Source organism: Paroedura picta, chromosome 9 (assembly GCF_049243985.1).
Source record: "Paroedura picta isolate Pp20150507F chromosome 9, Ppicta_v3.0, whole genome shotgun sequence".
NCBI classification, from domain to species: Eukaryota; Metazoa; Chordata; class Lepidosauria; order Squamata; family Gekkonidae; genus Paroedura; species Paroedura picta.
Genome location: NC_135377.1, coordinates 73,280,648 through 73,297,476, shown reverse-complemented (window position 1 = coordinate 73,297,476; position 16,829 = coordinate 73,280,648). Strand labels below are relative to the sequence as shown.

General features: G+C 48.6%; 1 long non-coding RNA gene across 1 annotated transcript; it reads left to right on the top strand.

Moving 5' to 3' along the window:
• Positions 1–8,176: 8,176 nt before the first annotated feature.
• On the top strand, positions 8,177–16,554 carry LOC143844284 (uncharacterized). Its single transcript, XR_013233920.1, has 3 exons — positions 8,177–8,348; positions 12,364–13,113; positions 14,772–16,554. It is a non-coding gene; the product is annotated as an uncharacterized LOC143844284 (long non-coding RNA).
• Positions 16,555–16,829: the final 275 nt, after the last annotated feature.

The window sequence follows — 16,829 nt, the reverse complement described above, 5'->3', positions numbered from 1 at the left end:
CAGAGCAACGTTGCAATGGAGAACTATTTTATGCAATTGCTGTTACGTACGGTCATCCTTGCGGGACGTGTTCGGGCCACCGTTTTGAGATTGATGGCTCATGCGTTGGTATACGGGCAGAAGGCGATCTCCAGCAGGAGAACCGCATGAATCAGAAGAGCTTTAATGCACAAGAATATGAGGCGGGCTCGCTTGGGCCCAGGAGGACGTGGCAAGCTCTTTCAGAACTACGTTTTCCGAGGCAGCGCTGGGTCGAGGAAAGATCTAAGGACTGGTGGGACAATTTTGTTTTTTGCAACTGGAGTGATGACCCATGGATCATGAACTTTCACATGACCACGTCAACGTTTATGGAGATTGTGGAGGTTCTCTGTTGCCGCATGGAGCGTCAGTGTACCGGCATGAGGATGCCCGTTCCTGTGGGGAAGTGCGTCGCAGCTGCCCTCTGGTACCCGGCGATCCCAAACTACTTCCGAACTGTTGCCCAACAGTTCGGCTTGGGCGTTTCAACAGTGGGCGAGATCGTCAAGGAGTTCTGCTTTCCCATGGAGGCAGAGCTCTACAGCAAGGTGGTGTGCCTAGGAGACTGGCTTGGAGAGGTAGGTCGCTCTGAGATTTTTAAGATGGGTGATGTTTTCTACCAGCAATGCATTTATAACCTTTGCAATCCAAACCTATGTGGCCGCAAGGTTAATTGTGCCTAAAAAGAATGTTTTCTTCAGTAACGTCACAGTAATGATTATTCACCCTCCCCCTCATATTAATTTCATCTTCCTTCTTTCCCCCACCCCCAGGAGCATGGATGGATTTGGGAGGCTTGGACTCCCTCACTGTTTTGCAGCAGTGGATGGCACCCACATCCCCATCAGAGCACCGGAGGGCTCCATTAAGGAATATGGGAATAGAAAGGATTTCTGCTCCGTTCTCCTTCAGGGGACAGTCGACTACTCTGGGAGGTTCATAGATGCCGAGGTTGGGTGGAGTGGAAGAAGGCATGATGCCCTGGTCTTTCATGAATCCAACTTGAGGTGTGCTCTGGTTATTGTGCCCCATTAGATCAAAGGGGTAGTGTATGGGAACTGGTTTTCCCATGCTTTGTTAGGGGAGTCACCCCTAGTAGATATAAACCTTGTCCCCACTTTGTTTCCCATCTTCGCCAATTCCTCTGTTCTGTGTACTTCCTGAAAATGCTTGCTCCGGTGTAACCTTCTCAATACAGACTGAACTGCTTTTGGACTAAATGGAGTCATCATGGTTCTGTCTGGCAATGAGATTTACCTGCAGGCTGCTTTCCTCGGATTGTGACAGACCAATCATTGTGGCCTCTCGCAGAGAAAGCTTCGACATCCCCAGGTAGGAAGATCATTGGAAACATCAGCTGAGCCACCTCCATTGGGGAGAGTAAAATGACAGCCAGTCTAAGAACAGGGAAGCAGAAGCCTAAGTGTCCTTCTGTACAAGCAACAGCCATAGGCTCAGAAAAGAAATGCAAAGAAATGAAAACTCTTAACCAAATCAGAGGCTGATGTTAGATATGACCTTAAATTCCCCCAGTGCTGAATTGTGTGAAATAACTGAGACGCTCCACCCGCTATGTCAATTCCCCCCCCCCAACCTTTCCCCTCCCCTCCCTTCCACCGGCCACCCAGACTGTTCACAAAATGTCCCTTCTTAATAGCCTCTTAATTTCTAAAGGCAAATTCACAAAGGCTGAATTGATTTTTCCCCCTAAGGCTAATGCCAACAGGAAGCCACTTGGAGGCTGGGCTGCCTTCAGTTATGGAACCAACCGTCAAAGAGAATATTGCCTTTGTTTGGCTAAGTTTACCCAGAGTCCTTTGCTTTTACAAGGAATGTATATTACTTTTAGCAACACAATGGGAAATCAGTGGCAGAAGCATCGCTGGCTTTATGTGCCTGTAATAACCAATCCCACCACAGGATTCCTTGTTGCTGGGCCTTTAGGTTTCCCCATAAAACAGCAACTGAAGGTGGCATGACTGTGCTTATGACTGGCCCACGGGGATGAGTGATGCAGCACAGACAGACAAATAAGAAGCTTCCTGCCCCTATAAATGAAGCACATTTGGCACATGCAGTTCATTTAGAGCATTTAGTTCTCAACCTGGAGGTGAGGACCCCTTTGGGGGTTGAACGCCCCCGGGACCTTCTCTCCAAGGGGGTCCCAAAGTGGCCATCATCAGTCTTCTCCCATTTCATCCACACAACAGCCTTGTGGGGTAGATCAAGATAGAGCATTTGTTTGTCTGGAGCAGCGGAAAAGAGCGAGATCGGCATGGTGGGACAAGAGGCAGAACTGAACTGAGAAACCCCAGGAAAAAAAACAAAACAATATACAATCCTGACCCGTGGATCTTCACGCCATTGGTGAGTTTTGCTTTAATTTCTGTGAAGGAACCCTTGCATAATTTTATGGTTGGGGGGTCCCCACAACATGAGGAACTGTATTAAAGGGTCGCGGCATTCGGAAGGTTGAGAACCACTGATTTAGAGAATAGGGGTCTTTGTCACAAATAAATCTGCTTTCATTAAAATTATACATCCCAAGCATTACTACTAGGGTAGAGCAACAGTTGATGGACACGCCATTCAGCCTTCCGGTCCAGGAGTCTGTTTAGGCAGCTTTGCCATCAAGTGATGGTTCTCCATGCACACATTTCACATGCACACAGGTTCTGAACTGGGCCTCTTCCACATGCTTAGCTGATTCAGTTTTTTGTGGGAGTCAAGCTACAAACCCTGGAAGCTATTTAGCACCTCTGCTCTCCCTGTGCACTTTCCCCAGCTGTGGTATCCATTCGTTTCCTTCTGCACCTGCCCTAAAGGATGAGGATATTCAAGGGAGGGGGCTGCCCACCAGGTAGGGAGCAAAATACAACACAAGTGACAATGTCTTTTTCTACTCCACTGAATAGATTCAATGAGTAGCCATGTTGGTCTGAAGTGGCACAATAAAATCAAAGTCCAGTAGCACCTTTAAGACCAACAAAGATTTATTCAAGCTGTGAGCTTTCGAGTGCAAGCACCCCAAGTCTGACAAAGGGTGCTTGCACTTGAAAGCTCATCCTTGAATAAATCTTTGTTGGTCTTAAAGGGGCTACTGGATTCTGATTTTATTGTACTCCACTGAAGTACATGAAACCAACTTGGACCCATTATGCACAAGCCAGAAGGCCCGCACTGCGGTGTCAGGGCATCCCTATTAGGCACACCACTGCCACCAGCGCAGGCGTGTCCCAGCCCAGGCCCATGGAACTGCAGGCGTTACGGGAACTGCAGGCGCCGGCGGGGGCTGGAGCAGACTGGTGTTGTGCATTATCTACAGTGCCGGGCCTTTCAGCCCGCACCCCACAACAACCTACAGTGTCCCTACAGGGACACTGCACGCCCCTATAAGCGTGCTGGCCAGGGCATCCCCCTGCCCACATCATGGTAGGAGGGCGGCATGCTGCTCTCTGCCAGCATGCGGTGGGGGCCCGGCCCCTCCCCACTCCCCCTCAGCCACTGCCACTACCGGGCAGCGTCCTGGGCTTTCCGCCCTGGTGCAAAGCATGTTTGTGTGCGCTACGCCGGGGCATCTGCGTACGCCGGGGGAGCTCCACTACCGGGCATACATGGGAAATGGCAGGGCATCCTGTCCTGCCGCACCATCCCGGCGGCCGCCCAGTATAACAGCTGCTGTGCATAATCGGTCACTGTAAATTATTTGAAATACGGACAGAAGAGGTAAAAATGATCATAGAATCATACAATCATAGAGTTGGAAGGGGCCATACAGGCCATCTAGTCCAACCCCCTGCTCAACGCAGGATCAGCCCTAAGCATCCTAAAGCATCCAAGAAAAGTGTGTATCCAACCTTTGCTTGAAGACTGCCAGTGAGGGGGAGCTCACCACCTCCTTAGGCAGCCTATTCCACTGCTGAACTACTCTGACGGTGAAATTTTTTTTCCTGATATCTAGCCTATATCGTTGTACTTGTAGTTTAAACCCATTACTGCGTGTCCTCTCCTCTGCAGCCAACAGAAAGAGCATCCTGCCCTCCTCCAAGTGACAACCTTTCAAATACTTAAAGAGGGCTATCATGTCCCCTCTCCTTTTCTCCAGGCTGAGCATTCCCAAGTCCCTCAACCGATCTTCATAGGGCTTGGTCCCTTGGCCCCAGATCATCCTCGTCGCTCTCCTCTGTACCCTTTCAATTTTATCTACGTCCTTCTTGAAGTGAGGCCTCCAGAACTGCACACAGTACTCCAGGCGTGGTCTGACCAGTGCCGTATACAATGGGACTATGACATCTTGTGAATTTGATGTGATGCCCCTGTTGATACAGCCCAAAATGGCATTCGCCTTTTTTACCGCTGCATGTCTCCTGCCCTGTCCATGTACAGCCAACACTGTTTCTGCTGCTGTCCCCATCTCAGTAGAGACAGGCCCCAAAGTGGCACTGGAGGAAGCTTCCAGGCTTCGGGGGCGGGACTGGTGGTGAAGACACGCCTACTTCCTTTCCGAGCCGGAACACGAAGATCCTTGGGCAGGGACATTGCACACTTAGTAGTGTAAATCTGTCCTGAGAAAAGAGCAGGGCCTCTGGACTGATATGAGGCCTTGACCCGCTAAGTTTTGTTCTTTGGAAGTCTGCTGCTTTGGAATATTGCATATTTAAACTCTGAAAACACATAAGCAGGTAGATACTAGACAGCAGAGCTAGTTTTCTGTCCTCAAGACATACTTAGCTTTGGGATGCCGCCTAGTTCAGTAGCTCATCCTTAAGGAGTGAGACTACACCTATGACTAATTCAGGAAGGAGAAAGAAGCGGGAATCAAAACAATTCACTGAATGAATACTCTGGAAAAAAACCTCTGAACTGGCAAAATGACATGCGACCAAAGCTGGTTATCAAAATTTAATACGTGCATATTTCCAAAAATACGAAGACTCTCAATTTATGACTGGTTAATAGAAACAGGAAAACTCTGGAAGATGCATGAGTTTTAGCTTTGACATGTCTCCAATGGGAAGGAGTTTTGTAAGGGCAGATCTTTCATGCCATTGAAGGATCCTTGAGCAGATCTGGGCTCTCTGAACTCCATCTGAGTGTGGAGAAACCCAACAGGCTATTTACTGCCAGTTAGGTAGGCAAAGTGGGAAATAAACTCAGCCACTAAGTTCTGCGTCCAGTGGCACCCTTATGATCAGCAATATAAGCGCCTTAGAAAATAAAAGAAACTGTCCAGAAATCCCAATGGATAGAAACTGTGGAAAGCAGACCTAAACATCAGGTATGGATGGCCCAAAATCACCAGGCAATAATGAGGGAGAAACAGGTCACTAGAGTGGAGACTAAGGTTAAACCCCACCTCCAACACTGATGCTGTGCAATGCCAGGTCCATCAACAACAAATCCTCTACTCCAGTCGTCCCCAACCTTTTTATCACCGGGGACCACTCAACGCCTTTTACTGAGGCCTGGTGGGGGGGGGTAGTTTACTCTCAACCACTGCCCTAGCGCTCTCTGATCGCTATGGTAATGTTTAAACATCCCTTCAAAATAAGATACAGACATGCCACAACAATGAAGTGTGTTGTAAAGGGCTGGGGGGGATGAAGTAAAGGGCCGGGGGGGGGCAGAGAAGGCGTCCTTCGGGGCCCACCTCCAATTAGTCGAAGGACCACATGTGGTCCGTGGCCCAAAGGTTGGGGATCGCTACTCTACTCCACAAGCTTACTTTGCAGGGCATTGAGTGGATCTGGCATGCATAACATAAAGAACTAGCCCCTGCCAGGTTCTCCGTCCATCATCAGTCAAGGACTGTGGGGCGGGGAGGAGGGGTGGCAATCCTAATTTCTCCTTCAGACCACTCCCCACACCATCAGTTCCAGGAATTGAATGTACTGGCCTTGGATGGGGCACCAAGGGTACTAAAAGAACTTGCAGTTGTCATCTCTGAATCTCTGTCCATTATTTTTGACACTTCTTGGATAACAGTTGAGGTGCCAGAGGATTGGAGGCGGGCAAATGTTGTCCCCATCTTCAAGAAAGGGAAAAAGGAGGATCCGGGTAATTATTGACCCGTCAGCTTGACATCTGTAGCTGGCAAAATTTTGGAACAAATAAACACTCGGTCCTTGAGCAGCTGGAACTGAGAGCTGTGATTTCTAAGACTCAGCATGGGTTTCACAAGAACAAGTCATGTCAGACCAACCTTATCTCTTTTTTCAAGAAAGTGACTACCTTGCTGGATCAAGGGAATGATGTGGACATAGTTTATCTGGATTTCTGGTTGACAAATCATACCCAGGGGGTACTTGTTAATGGTTCAGCATCGTCTTGGAAAAGAGTGACAAGCGGAGTACCCCAAGGATCTGTCCTGGGGCCTGTGTTGTTCAACATATTTATAAATGATTTGGATGAGGGATTAGAGGGGATAGTTTTTAAATTTGCAGATGATACTGGGAGGGGTAGCAAACACAACTGAAGACAGCAACTGAATACAGGATGATCTTGATAGGCTTGAGAAGTGGGCTAAACTGAATAAAATGAAGTTCAATAGGGACAAATGTAAAGTTCTGCATTTAGGTAGGAAAACCCAAATACACCAATATAAGATGGGGGAGACTTGTCTTGGCAGTAGCTAGAAGTTGAGGTTGTCTAAACTATCAATATTTCCCAGGCCCCCCAAACCCCTTCCCAGAAATCTGGTATCATAGTTAATCAGGTTAATATTGTTACCAGTTATTGGAATATTGTTGACACCACCTGCTGTTATTGTTGTTTATTCGATGCTATTCCTGAATTGTCTTAGATTTACTCGCATGCTCTATGTAAAATGCCGTGAGTCGCAAGGGCGGATAGTATATAAATTTAATTAATTAATTAATTAATTAATTAATTAATTAATTAATGCGGACTGAGTGACCCAATATCTATTTATTTTTGAATTTATATCCTACCTTTCCCCAGAGGCTCGGGGTAGCTTACAGAAATATTTAAGATGCGCAATAAAATTAAATGTTAAATTTTAAAATTCTGTTTTAACAAATAATTGAATAATTAACTCAATAACTAACCCAATATCTTTGTTAAGCCCCAGGCGTTCCATTGTTTTGAGTGTTGTAATAACTTGAAATTAATCTATCTCCTGTTCCAGTCTGTTTCTGAAATTCCTTTAGTCTTTCTGGTGCCACTGGATTCAAACTTAGTTCTCACATTTGTTTGTTAACTCTTTTATTTGTAGGCTAATTTGCTGTTACTCACAGGTCTTAGAAAATGCTTTAATCCAATCTTAGCTACACTCATCTCTCAGTTACTTGGCTCTGGCAACTACCTGCTTCTTTTGATTAAGGATTGCTTATAGTACCATTTTTGGAGTAGTTTGGACTACTTCTATATCTTGCATATGTCCCAGTGAGATATCTTTTCACTTTCCTGCATTCAAAATTAAAACCAGATTTGGATTGCTCATTTTACTACCCTGTTATGGGTAGTATTTTTATTGATCAAGGCCTTTCGAGTTTTACTCCTCAAGGCATGAAACCAATTTCTGCAGTTAGAAATCTCTGAGGAATATTAAAGAGTCTGAATTAAAATATTCAGCCATAAACATATCTAAATTAGCCTTTGGCTGGACAACCCCACGTTTTGGGCCGCCGGCCCGCGTCCCGTGACGTTCTGCATATGTCCCAATTTTAATTATTAATATTTTTTTAAATCTTTTTTTCCCGGGCCGCACGCAGCCCAGCAGGTGGGAGGAGGCCCCTGCGCAGGCACCCGGGCTCTGGCTGGCGATGGTGGCGGCCCCGGGGCCCTGGAGGCGCAAGGCTTGGCGGGGCAGCGGCGCGAGGCCAAGCAGAGCAGAGCGAGACGGCGGCAACCAGGGGCTGCGGTGGGGCCCCTCCTGCCTTCCTGCGGCTGCTGCTGCCATCTCTGCTGAGGGGCCACCCATGCAGAGAAGGGGCTGGCGATGAGGCGGCAAATGGCGGGCTGAATTTCCTTTTTGCCCGGCCAGCAAGTTGTTTTGCTGCCAAACATGTCCTGCAACGTGGCGGGCGCCTCCTTTGCCCAGGCCCGGCCTTCCAGTTTCCTTCCAGTTGAGTCTCCAGAGCTGCCGGCAGTTCTCTTGCGCGGCGAAGCTAAGGCTGTGGAGGCCTTGCCTGCTGCCGCCAGCGACACGGAGACCGTCCCATGAAGCCGCTGAGGGGCTGTGAAGAGAGCCTGGACTCCAGCTGTGCCCGAGGAGGGGGAGAGAAGTCAGGCTGCCTGAGGCCGGGGGCCTGGACTGCTTGCAGGGAAGGGAAAACTGCAGAGCTCCTGAGAGCTGCCAAATCCAGGTTTGGAAATTCCTGGAGATTGGGGGCAGGAACCTGGGGAAGGAAGGATTTGGGATGTGGAGGGCCCTTGCTAGGCCATAATGCCACACAGCCCACCCTGCAAAGCAGGCATTTTATGGCGGGGAACTGATCTGTGTATCTTGGAGGCCAATTGAAAGTCGAGGTAGGCTCCAATCCTCACCTGGCGGTTGGTCACCGCGTCCCTGACGCAGAGAAGGGGAAGAACCTTTATGTATCGAGCTATTTCTATTCCACTTCAGGGCTGCTTGGCTGCTGGGCTGCCTCTTGCCTTTGCCCCTGTCCTCGTCACTGCTTGAATGAGCGGGGGGGGGGGGGAACTGCATAGTATAGGATCGGTGGTAGTTATTGACCCCACCTCACCCCGCCTGTCTCATGTGGAGAATTCTGTGTCCTAGTTTTTCTTTCCTACTGCCCCTCCAAGCAGGGGGAAAAGGCATTGTGTGTGCTGTTATGTCACCTCTGGGGAACACCTGAGTGATGGAGAACTGAGTTCCCAAGAATTCCAAGAGCTACATTTCTTCATTTCTGGATCCCCCCTGATATGACAGCCTGTGTTTTCAGTCTTCCCACTGGTTGCCTGGCAACCCTAGTGTAGTGCAATGCTAAGACATCACTTCCAGTAAAAGAACAACCTGCAAGTGACATCATCACATTGTGCAGTGCTCTACGAAATGGTAAACCATAGAGATCTAGGAATTTCCTACAGTGTCCTGGCCAAGAGTGTCAGTACATAAATAAAATGATAAATAAATCTCGGCATTCTTGGAGGAAACTTCAGCACTCGATCCATATCAGTCGGGCTTCCGTCCTGTCCACGGGGTGGAGACGGTGTTGGTCGCCCTCTTGGATGATCTCCGTCACCAGCTGGACAGAGGTGGGTTGGTCTTTTTGGACCTATCAGCGGCCTTTGACATCGTGGATCATGACCTTCTGATCCACCGCCTCGCTGGCACGGAGATACGGAGCACAGCCTTGCGCTGGATACGCTCCTTTCTCCAGAACCGGACCCAGAGGGTTGCGGTGGGGGAAGAGTTCTCGTATCCCTATGGACTCCCTTGTGGTGTACCGCAGGGCGCAGTCCTCTCCCCCACGTTATTTAACATCTTTATGCGCCCTCTGGCCCAACTGGTATGGAGTTTTGGGCTGGGTTGCCACCAGTACGCTGATGACACCCAGCTCTATCTCCTCATGGACGGCCACCCGGGCTCCCCCCCGGAACCATTCGCCAGATGTTTGGAAGCAGTGACTGAATGGTTCGAGCAGAGTCGCCTGAAACTCAACCCCTCCAAGACGGAGGTCCTGTGGCTGGGAGGCAGAGGGCAGGACCAGGCAGCACGCTTACCCACCCTGGCAGGAGCGCAACTTACTATTGCGCCCCAGGCCAGGAATTTGGGGGTGACCATCAATACCTCCCTGACTATGGAGGCTCAGGTCAAGAGAGTAGTGGGCCAGGCGTTTTTCTATCTTCGCCAGGCCCGACTACTAGCGCCCTACCTGTCCCCTGACCAGTTGGCTACAGTGATCCATGCGACAGTCACCTCCAGAATAGATTTCTGTAACTCGCTCTACGCGGGGCTACCCTTGTCCTCCAGCTAGTGCAAAATGCAGCTGCTAAGGTCCTCACTGGAACACCTTGGAGGGCCCACATCCAGCCTGTGCTGAGGCAGCTGCATTGGTTGCCAATTGCTGCCCGGATCAGGTTCAAGGTTCTGGTTTTGACCTTTAAGGCTATATGCGGGTTGGGACCCACATACCTGAGGGACCGCCTAACGCCCTATATCCCCCGCAGGGCTTTACGCTCAGCGGGGGAGAATCTCCTGATCGTTCCTGGCCCTAGAGAAGCATGCCTGGCCTCAACCAGGGCCAGGGCCTTTTCGGTCCTGGCCCCTACCTGGTGGAATGAACTCCCGGGTGAGCTGTGCGCCCTGCAGGACTTACCAGCTTTCCGCAGGGCCTGCAAGACGGAGCTCTTCCGCCAGGTGTATGGTTGAGGCCGGGATCAGCGAATGAGTGCCAGCATCCGCCCCCCCCCCCCCCGGACCTAGTAAGTTAGATCTCCCCCCCACCCTCCCTGCCGCTCTGATAGCAGGGGTGGGAATAATGAGAGCTTCCGCCATGTTGGGATTGTTTTAAAGTCTTTTAATGGGTATTTTAATTGGGATAAGACTATTATGACCCACCACGAGCCTATGGGGAGTGGCAGGAAATAAATCTAATTAATAATAAATAAATAAATAAATAAATAAATAAATAAATAAATAAATAAATAAATAAATAAATAAATATAAAGTGTTTTCAGCCAGAATTGAGGTTGTGGCATCTCGTTTTGCCATACTTGCCAGTCTCCAAATCCTTCAGGTTCTTGCCATGGGCAGGGAACCTGACTCCCCCATGAGGCTTCCAATATTGTTCTCCCCCTCCACTTGATCTGCATGGCAACATGCCACACCAATTCAGCAAAATTAAGCACAACACCAGATGTAATATGTTGCAGAAACTGAATGTTTCCATTTTAAAAATTGAATATTAATTAGTTAGATGGCATGTTACAATTAAAAGCCTAAACCTGGTAAGCAACAGCAACATCTGAAAAGCTGATGTTAGGTTTCTTATCTCAAAAGATGATCTAAAATTACTAGGAATTATTCTGCCTCATAAAAAAGCAGGTATCAAACAGGCTCATTTGAACATTAAGTCCTTGAGAAAAGCACACCCACAATCCCTTATCAACCCACAACATTCCCTAATCACTTCATTCACCACTAACTGATTGCTCCCTTACCTGCTCTGATCTGACCCCTAATCAATTCAAATACCTACCCAGTTACACCCTAAAAAGGTAAAGGTAAAGGTATCCCCTGTGCAAGCACCGAGTCATGTCTGACCCTTGGGGTGACGCCCTCTAGCGTTTTCATGGTAGACTCAATACGGGGTGGTTTGCCAGTGCCTTCCCCAGTCATTACCGTTTACCCCCCAGCAAGCAAGCTGGGTACTCATTTTACTGATCTCGGAAGGATGGAAGGCTGAGTCAACCTTGAGCCGGCTGCTGGGATTGAACTCCCAGCCTCATGGGCAAAGCTTTCAGACGGCTGCCTTACCACTCTGCGCCACAAGAGGCTCTTCATTTACATCACATGAGCGTATTTAAATATTAGACCACTGAAGAAGACCCCAAAGGGGGCTCAAATGCATGCATTCGGTTATCTGGTCATTCATGCATGTGTCAAAAGGGCTTGGATTTGTGCAATAGTGCATGACAGATGTCTACTAGAGGTAAAGCCCATTGTATGTTCTAATACAGTGGGTGCTAGGCTGGGCGCTGCTGGCCCTGTGGCCTTGCAGGGCTCCTGTTGGGGGCGCCGCACTGAAGCCGTTCCCCCCTCCCCCCGATGTCCCGGCTTCGGCGCCAGGAAAGGAGCAGGGCTGCCGCATCTCCAACGTGGCAGACCTACTCCTTTCGCTCCCCCCGATGTCCCGGCTTCGGCGCCAGGAAAGGAGCAGGGCTGCCACATCTCCAACACGCCGGACCTGCTCCTTTCGCTGTGGCGAAGCCTTTCCCCCACCCTCCCCCCTGGCTTCAGTGCCAGGAAAGGAGCAGGGACCTGCACCTTTCCCAGCAGCGAAGGCTCTTCCCCCCCTGCCCCCTCAACTCCCGGACTGACACTTGGAGGGACCATTCAGGGGCCGCTTCGTGGCTCCTGATTGGCCCCTTCGAGTTTTTATCCCGGACTCGCCCCGCCCCTTTCTCCTCCCACATTGTCCTCCCACATTATTACTACCACTTCCGCAGAGCAGTTTACAGATATGTATTGAAATAAATATTTGCATTTTAATATTTAATACTTATTCTGCTGCTCCTCAAACTTTTAGGTTCCTAGCTTGTGTAGACAGGTTCGGTGACTTGGTTCCCTCTTTTGTGGTTTCATCTCTTTTCTGTTAGCAAGGACAGGGTTCAAAGCACTGCCTGCTGCCCTCCTTCCCTCTTCTCTTGCAGTGTTGCTGCCAGCAAAGCAAAGGAAGCCAACAGCAGGAACGGAGCTGCTCTCTGGACATCAACGAAGTGCTGCCTGCTTCTGAATATTTCGTCTTGAATCGGAGGAAGCCACTTGGCCAAAACATTTTAAAAGAAACACAGTGGATGTGACTGAGCAGTTTTTGAAAGTTAATGCTGCATCCTGGTTGAAACCAGGTCATCTGAAGGAAGGAAGTCTTTGTTTCCGCTCTCTGTTGATGAAATGTCTGGTGCTTTTACGGGCAAGGCCAGACGAAGAAAAGAGATCCTATCGGGGCCCTTGGAAAGCTTCCTATTGCCAAGGCATCCATTGTTTCTTATGGAAACACAACTGCAAATTTCAGCCCTATTAGGAAGGCAACAGGATAGATTCAAGTGGGCCACTGAGTTGGTCTGAAGCAGCAGAACAGTCCAGGGGCACCTTTCAGAATCACCAAGTTTTATTCAAGGGGCACAGTGCATTTTATCAGAGACCATCTGTTCCACGTAATATTTCTGGTAAGGTCTAGGAGGAGGAGCGTGTATTATGGCTTGAGTGCCACTCAGCACTTAACACCCCCTCAGGGTGGCTGTCTCACCCCTGAGTGCCTCCTCCTCCAACTGGCTTGCCTGTCTATCCAGCAGCCAGCCAATCGCCTTCCGTCCCCCACCCCTGATCACCCCCTCGTCCTCCCACTTCTCTTGGAGGCTCGGAGGCTGCAGATCCCTGCCGTGTGAGAGCTGCTCCTGCCGGTGAGTTCCCTGCCTGGGGGCCTCCAACCTGCAGCCTGGGGGGAGGGAAGAGGCCATCTATAGAGTTCTTGTCATTTGTTTGGGTCCAACGCTGAGGGGTGGGAGATAATAAAGAAAATAATAATATCAAGTTTAAAGTTTAATGGACAGTGTGGTGGAACCAGCCCACTTTTGCCTTGCAGGCCGAGTTCTGCCTTGCCCACCCTCTGTTCTGGCTGGTTGCCAACTCCAGGCAGGCGGCAAACACACACACTGAGCAACACACACTGCCACCACCTGGTTGTAGTAAGGGGTCACAGCTGGAAAAATCAATACTCCTAGCTGCCCCTTCATGCCTGAGGCCTTGCCTCTGTGGTCTCCCACAGCCCCAGCACATGTGTGCCTTGGGGACAAGTTGCGGCACGGGTACAACCCTCTAGAGGAAAAGCTGCTTGCCAAGCTCCCTCCCCTGACCTGGGTCTTCCCTTTGCACTGGGCTGGCATTTCTGAGACAGGGGAGCACTACGTGGATCGGAGAGCCATGGGTCACTTCCAATTTATAAGGTTCAAAGCAGATCTTTAGCACAGCACAGAGTCAAGCAAAAAAGGCAAAAGAAACTGGATGAAAAGCAATCCTTCTGTCCCTCAGCTTAACATGCCCTCCCTGATGTTAATGCAGGGCAGGTGCTTTTGCTTCAGAGCTTCCCATGGCATTATCAGCCCACCCTCAGCCAAACGGCCAAGATGGCTGCTCACCTCCTCTCCCAAGAGCAAGCTCCTATTCTGATGATCAGCAGGTGAAAGCTCCTTCCTCCTCTGGCCAGCACCCCATAGACCTTTCTGTCCCCCCCCACAGGAAGGGGGAGGGGGGCTAATTGAAGGAGAACCTGTCATTATGTTACCACAGTTTTTATGGGGTTTTGGGAAGGGGACTACGTGACAAGGCTCAGGTGAGCACGTGCTGGAAGTCTCCAGGGTCCCCAGAGATTAGGACAATGCCTGGCCAAGTTGGGGGGGTGATGGCCGTAAATGGATTTGGATAAAGGTATTAATGGCTCTGAGGAAGACAGCCATCAGGTCTAGCTGGCAGGATGTGGGGAGGAGATTTCCCCTGGCAGAGGGGCCAAGTGTGAAAAATGTTGCAAGACAAAGGGTTTTCCTAGGGGCCCTTAGGCAAACAGGAGGAAGCCAGTCCACTCCCTTAGAAATACAATGGGGTGAGCTGATGTGAGCTTGAGTCCAGAGGCACCTCTGGGTCAGGCAAAGGCTGTCATTCCAAACCTAAGGCAAAGAGCAAGATTTCTAAGATGGAGTCTGGCCTGGCTTGGCTGACCCTAGCAGTGTCATGGCTTTAGCTCAAGCCTAGACTATTGTGGGGTGCCATTGGTTATAGAAGACAGTGTGCCTGTCAATGAGGATAATTTGTAAAATATTTTACCGCTGCATCACACTGCCTGCTCATGTTTAGCTTACAATCCACAAGTACCCCAAGGTCTCGTTCACACACAGTGTTACCTAGAAGCGTATCCCCCATCCAGTAGGCATGCTTTTCATTTTTCTGACCCAGATGCAGAACTTTACACTTATCTTTATTAAATTGCATCTTGTTCTCATTCTTTATTAAATTGCATCTTGTTCTCATTCTTTATTAAATTGCATCTTGTTCTAATTTTGTTAAGTGTTCATCCAGATGCCTTGCTAAACACATCAAGAACTTTCTTTTTCTACGCGACAACAGCAGCAAGGTTGGTATGGGCGAAGAACTGGAAAGTGAAGGAGAATCAATCAATCCCTCAGTGGGTGGACAAAGTAGCCGAACTATAAAAAATGGCCAAAAAAGTTTGGTAAATAGAAGACCTGCGGAGGAATATGAAGAACAATGGTGTTATACGCGGTCTGGGCCCAGTGTACCTGAGAGACCGTCTCTCCGCCTATACCCCCAAAAGAGCATTACGCTCTGCCACTGCCAACTGGCTGGTGATCCCTGGCCCCAAACAAGCACGTCGGTCTTCAACGAGGGCCAGAGCTTTTTCCGTCCTGGCCCCCACCTGGTGGAATGAGCTCCCTGAAGAGATCAGGGCCCTGCTGGAACTCCCACAGTTCCGCAGGGCCTGCAAAAGGGAGCTCCTCCGCCAGGCATTTTCCTGAGACTGACCACAGGTCCCCCCCACCTCTGACATCCCCTCCATGGCCTGAAGCAGCCTGACCTCTCTAGGGAGTTTAGCTTGTTATGTTGTTATTGTTGGGACCACTGAAGTTGTTGTTTAGAACCTCTGTTGTGTTGTTATTGTTGTATATTGACTATGTTGTATGTTGACTCATTTCACGTATCCCCTATGATGTTGTATACATACATACATACATACATACATATATACATACATACATACATAGACTTTATTGTTTCCAACCATAGGCCATTACAATGTGATCAATATCATATCAGTTCATATAAAAACAGTAAAAGAATTAGAACATACATGCAGTAGTCCATAGATAATAAATTTGGCTCGAATTTTCCTTGCTGCTAATGCAAATAGTGAAACATTATAACTAATTAGGGGGTTGGTATCCGATAATAAAAAGACTATTTTGTCCAAATTCATAGGGAAGTTCTGGCCACTCAAACATCTCTCAATATATTTGGTTCTTGGCTCCAAGTATAGTGGGCAATCCAAAACATAATGATAAAGGTCTTCAACAGCAGGTTCTCCACAAATACATAGGCGAAGAGCAAAAGGTACCCCGGAAAAACGGCCTGAGAGTAGGGCTGATGGCATAACTTGAAAGCGTAAATGAGCAAACGCCATTCGAAGTTTTTCTACAGAGATGGTTACTAAATAGTCTGATCTGAGATGGTCTGTTTTGAATAGTTTAAACAAAGGAGAAAAGTTAGATTTTATTATTGTTTGTCTATCCAGTATGACATCAGTATTAAAGATCCAATCTCTCAGATTAGACCCATCAACTTGTGCTCTTAATAAATCATCTGGGATGAAATACCGTGATTGTATGTGGGAATCATTCAGCGTACTGAACCAAAACGGAGCCATTTTTGAGAGCTGAGTGACCAAAGGAGAATGTGCAGAGTATGGGAAAAAACTGCCACGTTGACAGGAACAGAGCTATGTGTCCTAAAGTCCAGAAGACTGGAAAACTACTCCATATAGGAAAGGGAAATGCATGTAGAATGAATGTATGTATAGGATTATGTATGGTAATGTATAACCTTGTAGTAGAGATAAGCATACGCACAGAGTACAGGGGGATTAAGACTGTAACAATAAAGACAGGGCAGGCGAGGGGGAGTCGGAGGAGAGAGCGCGCGCGCTCAATTCCCAGACAGGGAACCTCTGCTTGGACTCCCCTCGGCTCCTACCCAGATGAAAAGGCACACCGACTTTGAATCTTCTTTTGGGGCTATCAGCTGTCGGCTGGTTCTGACAATTGTATTTTATCATAACTGGCAAGTCGGAAAGGATCAGTATTCAAGGTTATTTCAAAACATTGCTTGAATATTAAATTGGTAGTGTTTTTCCTATGTTTTGCCCAAAATCTCAACAAAGCTAAGTGGACTCGAACACTGATCGACGGAAGCCCTAACTCTGCACGCATATGTGCAGCAGGAGTTCCTTTAGGTAAGGCCAAAATACATCTAAGGAAGTGATTCTGAATCACTTCCAAACTATAAATCAGATGATCCCTCCATCCCCAGACTTCGATACCATAAAGGAGAT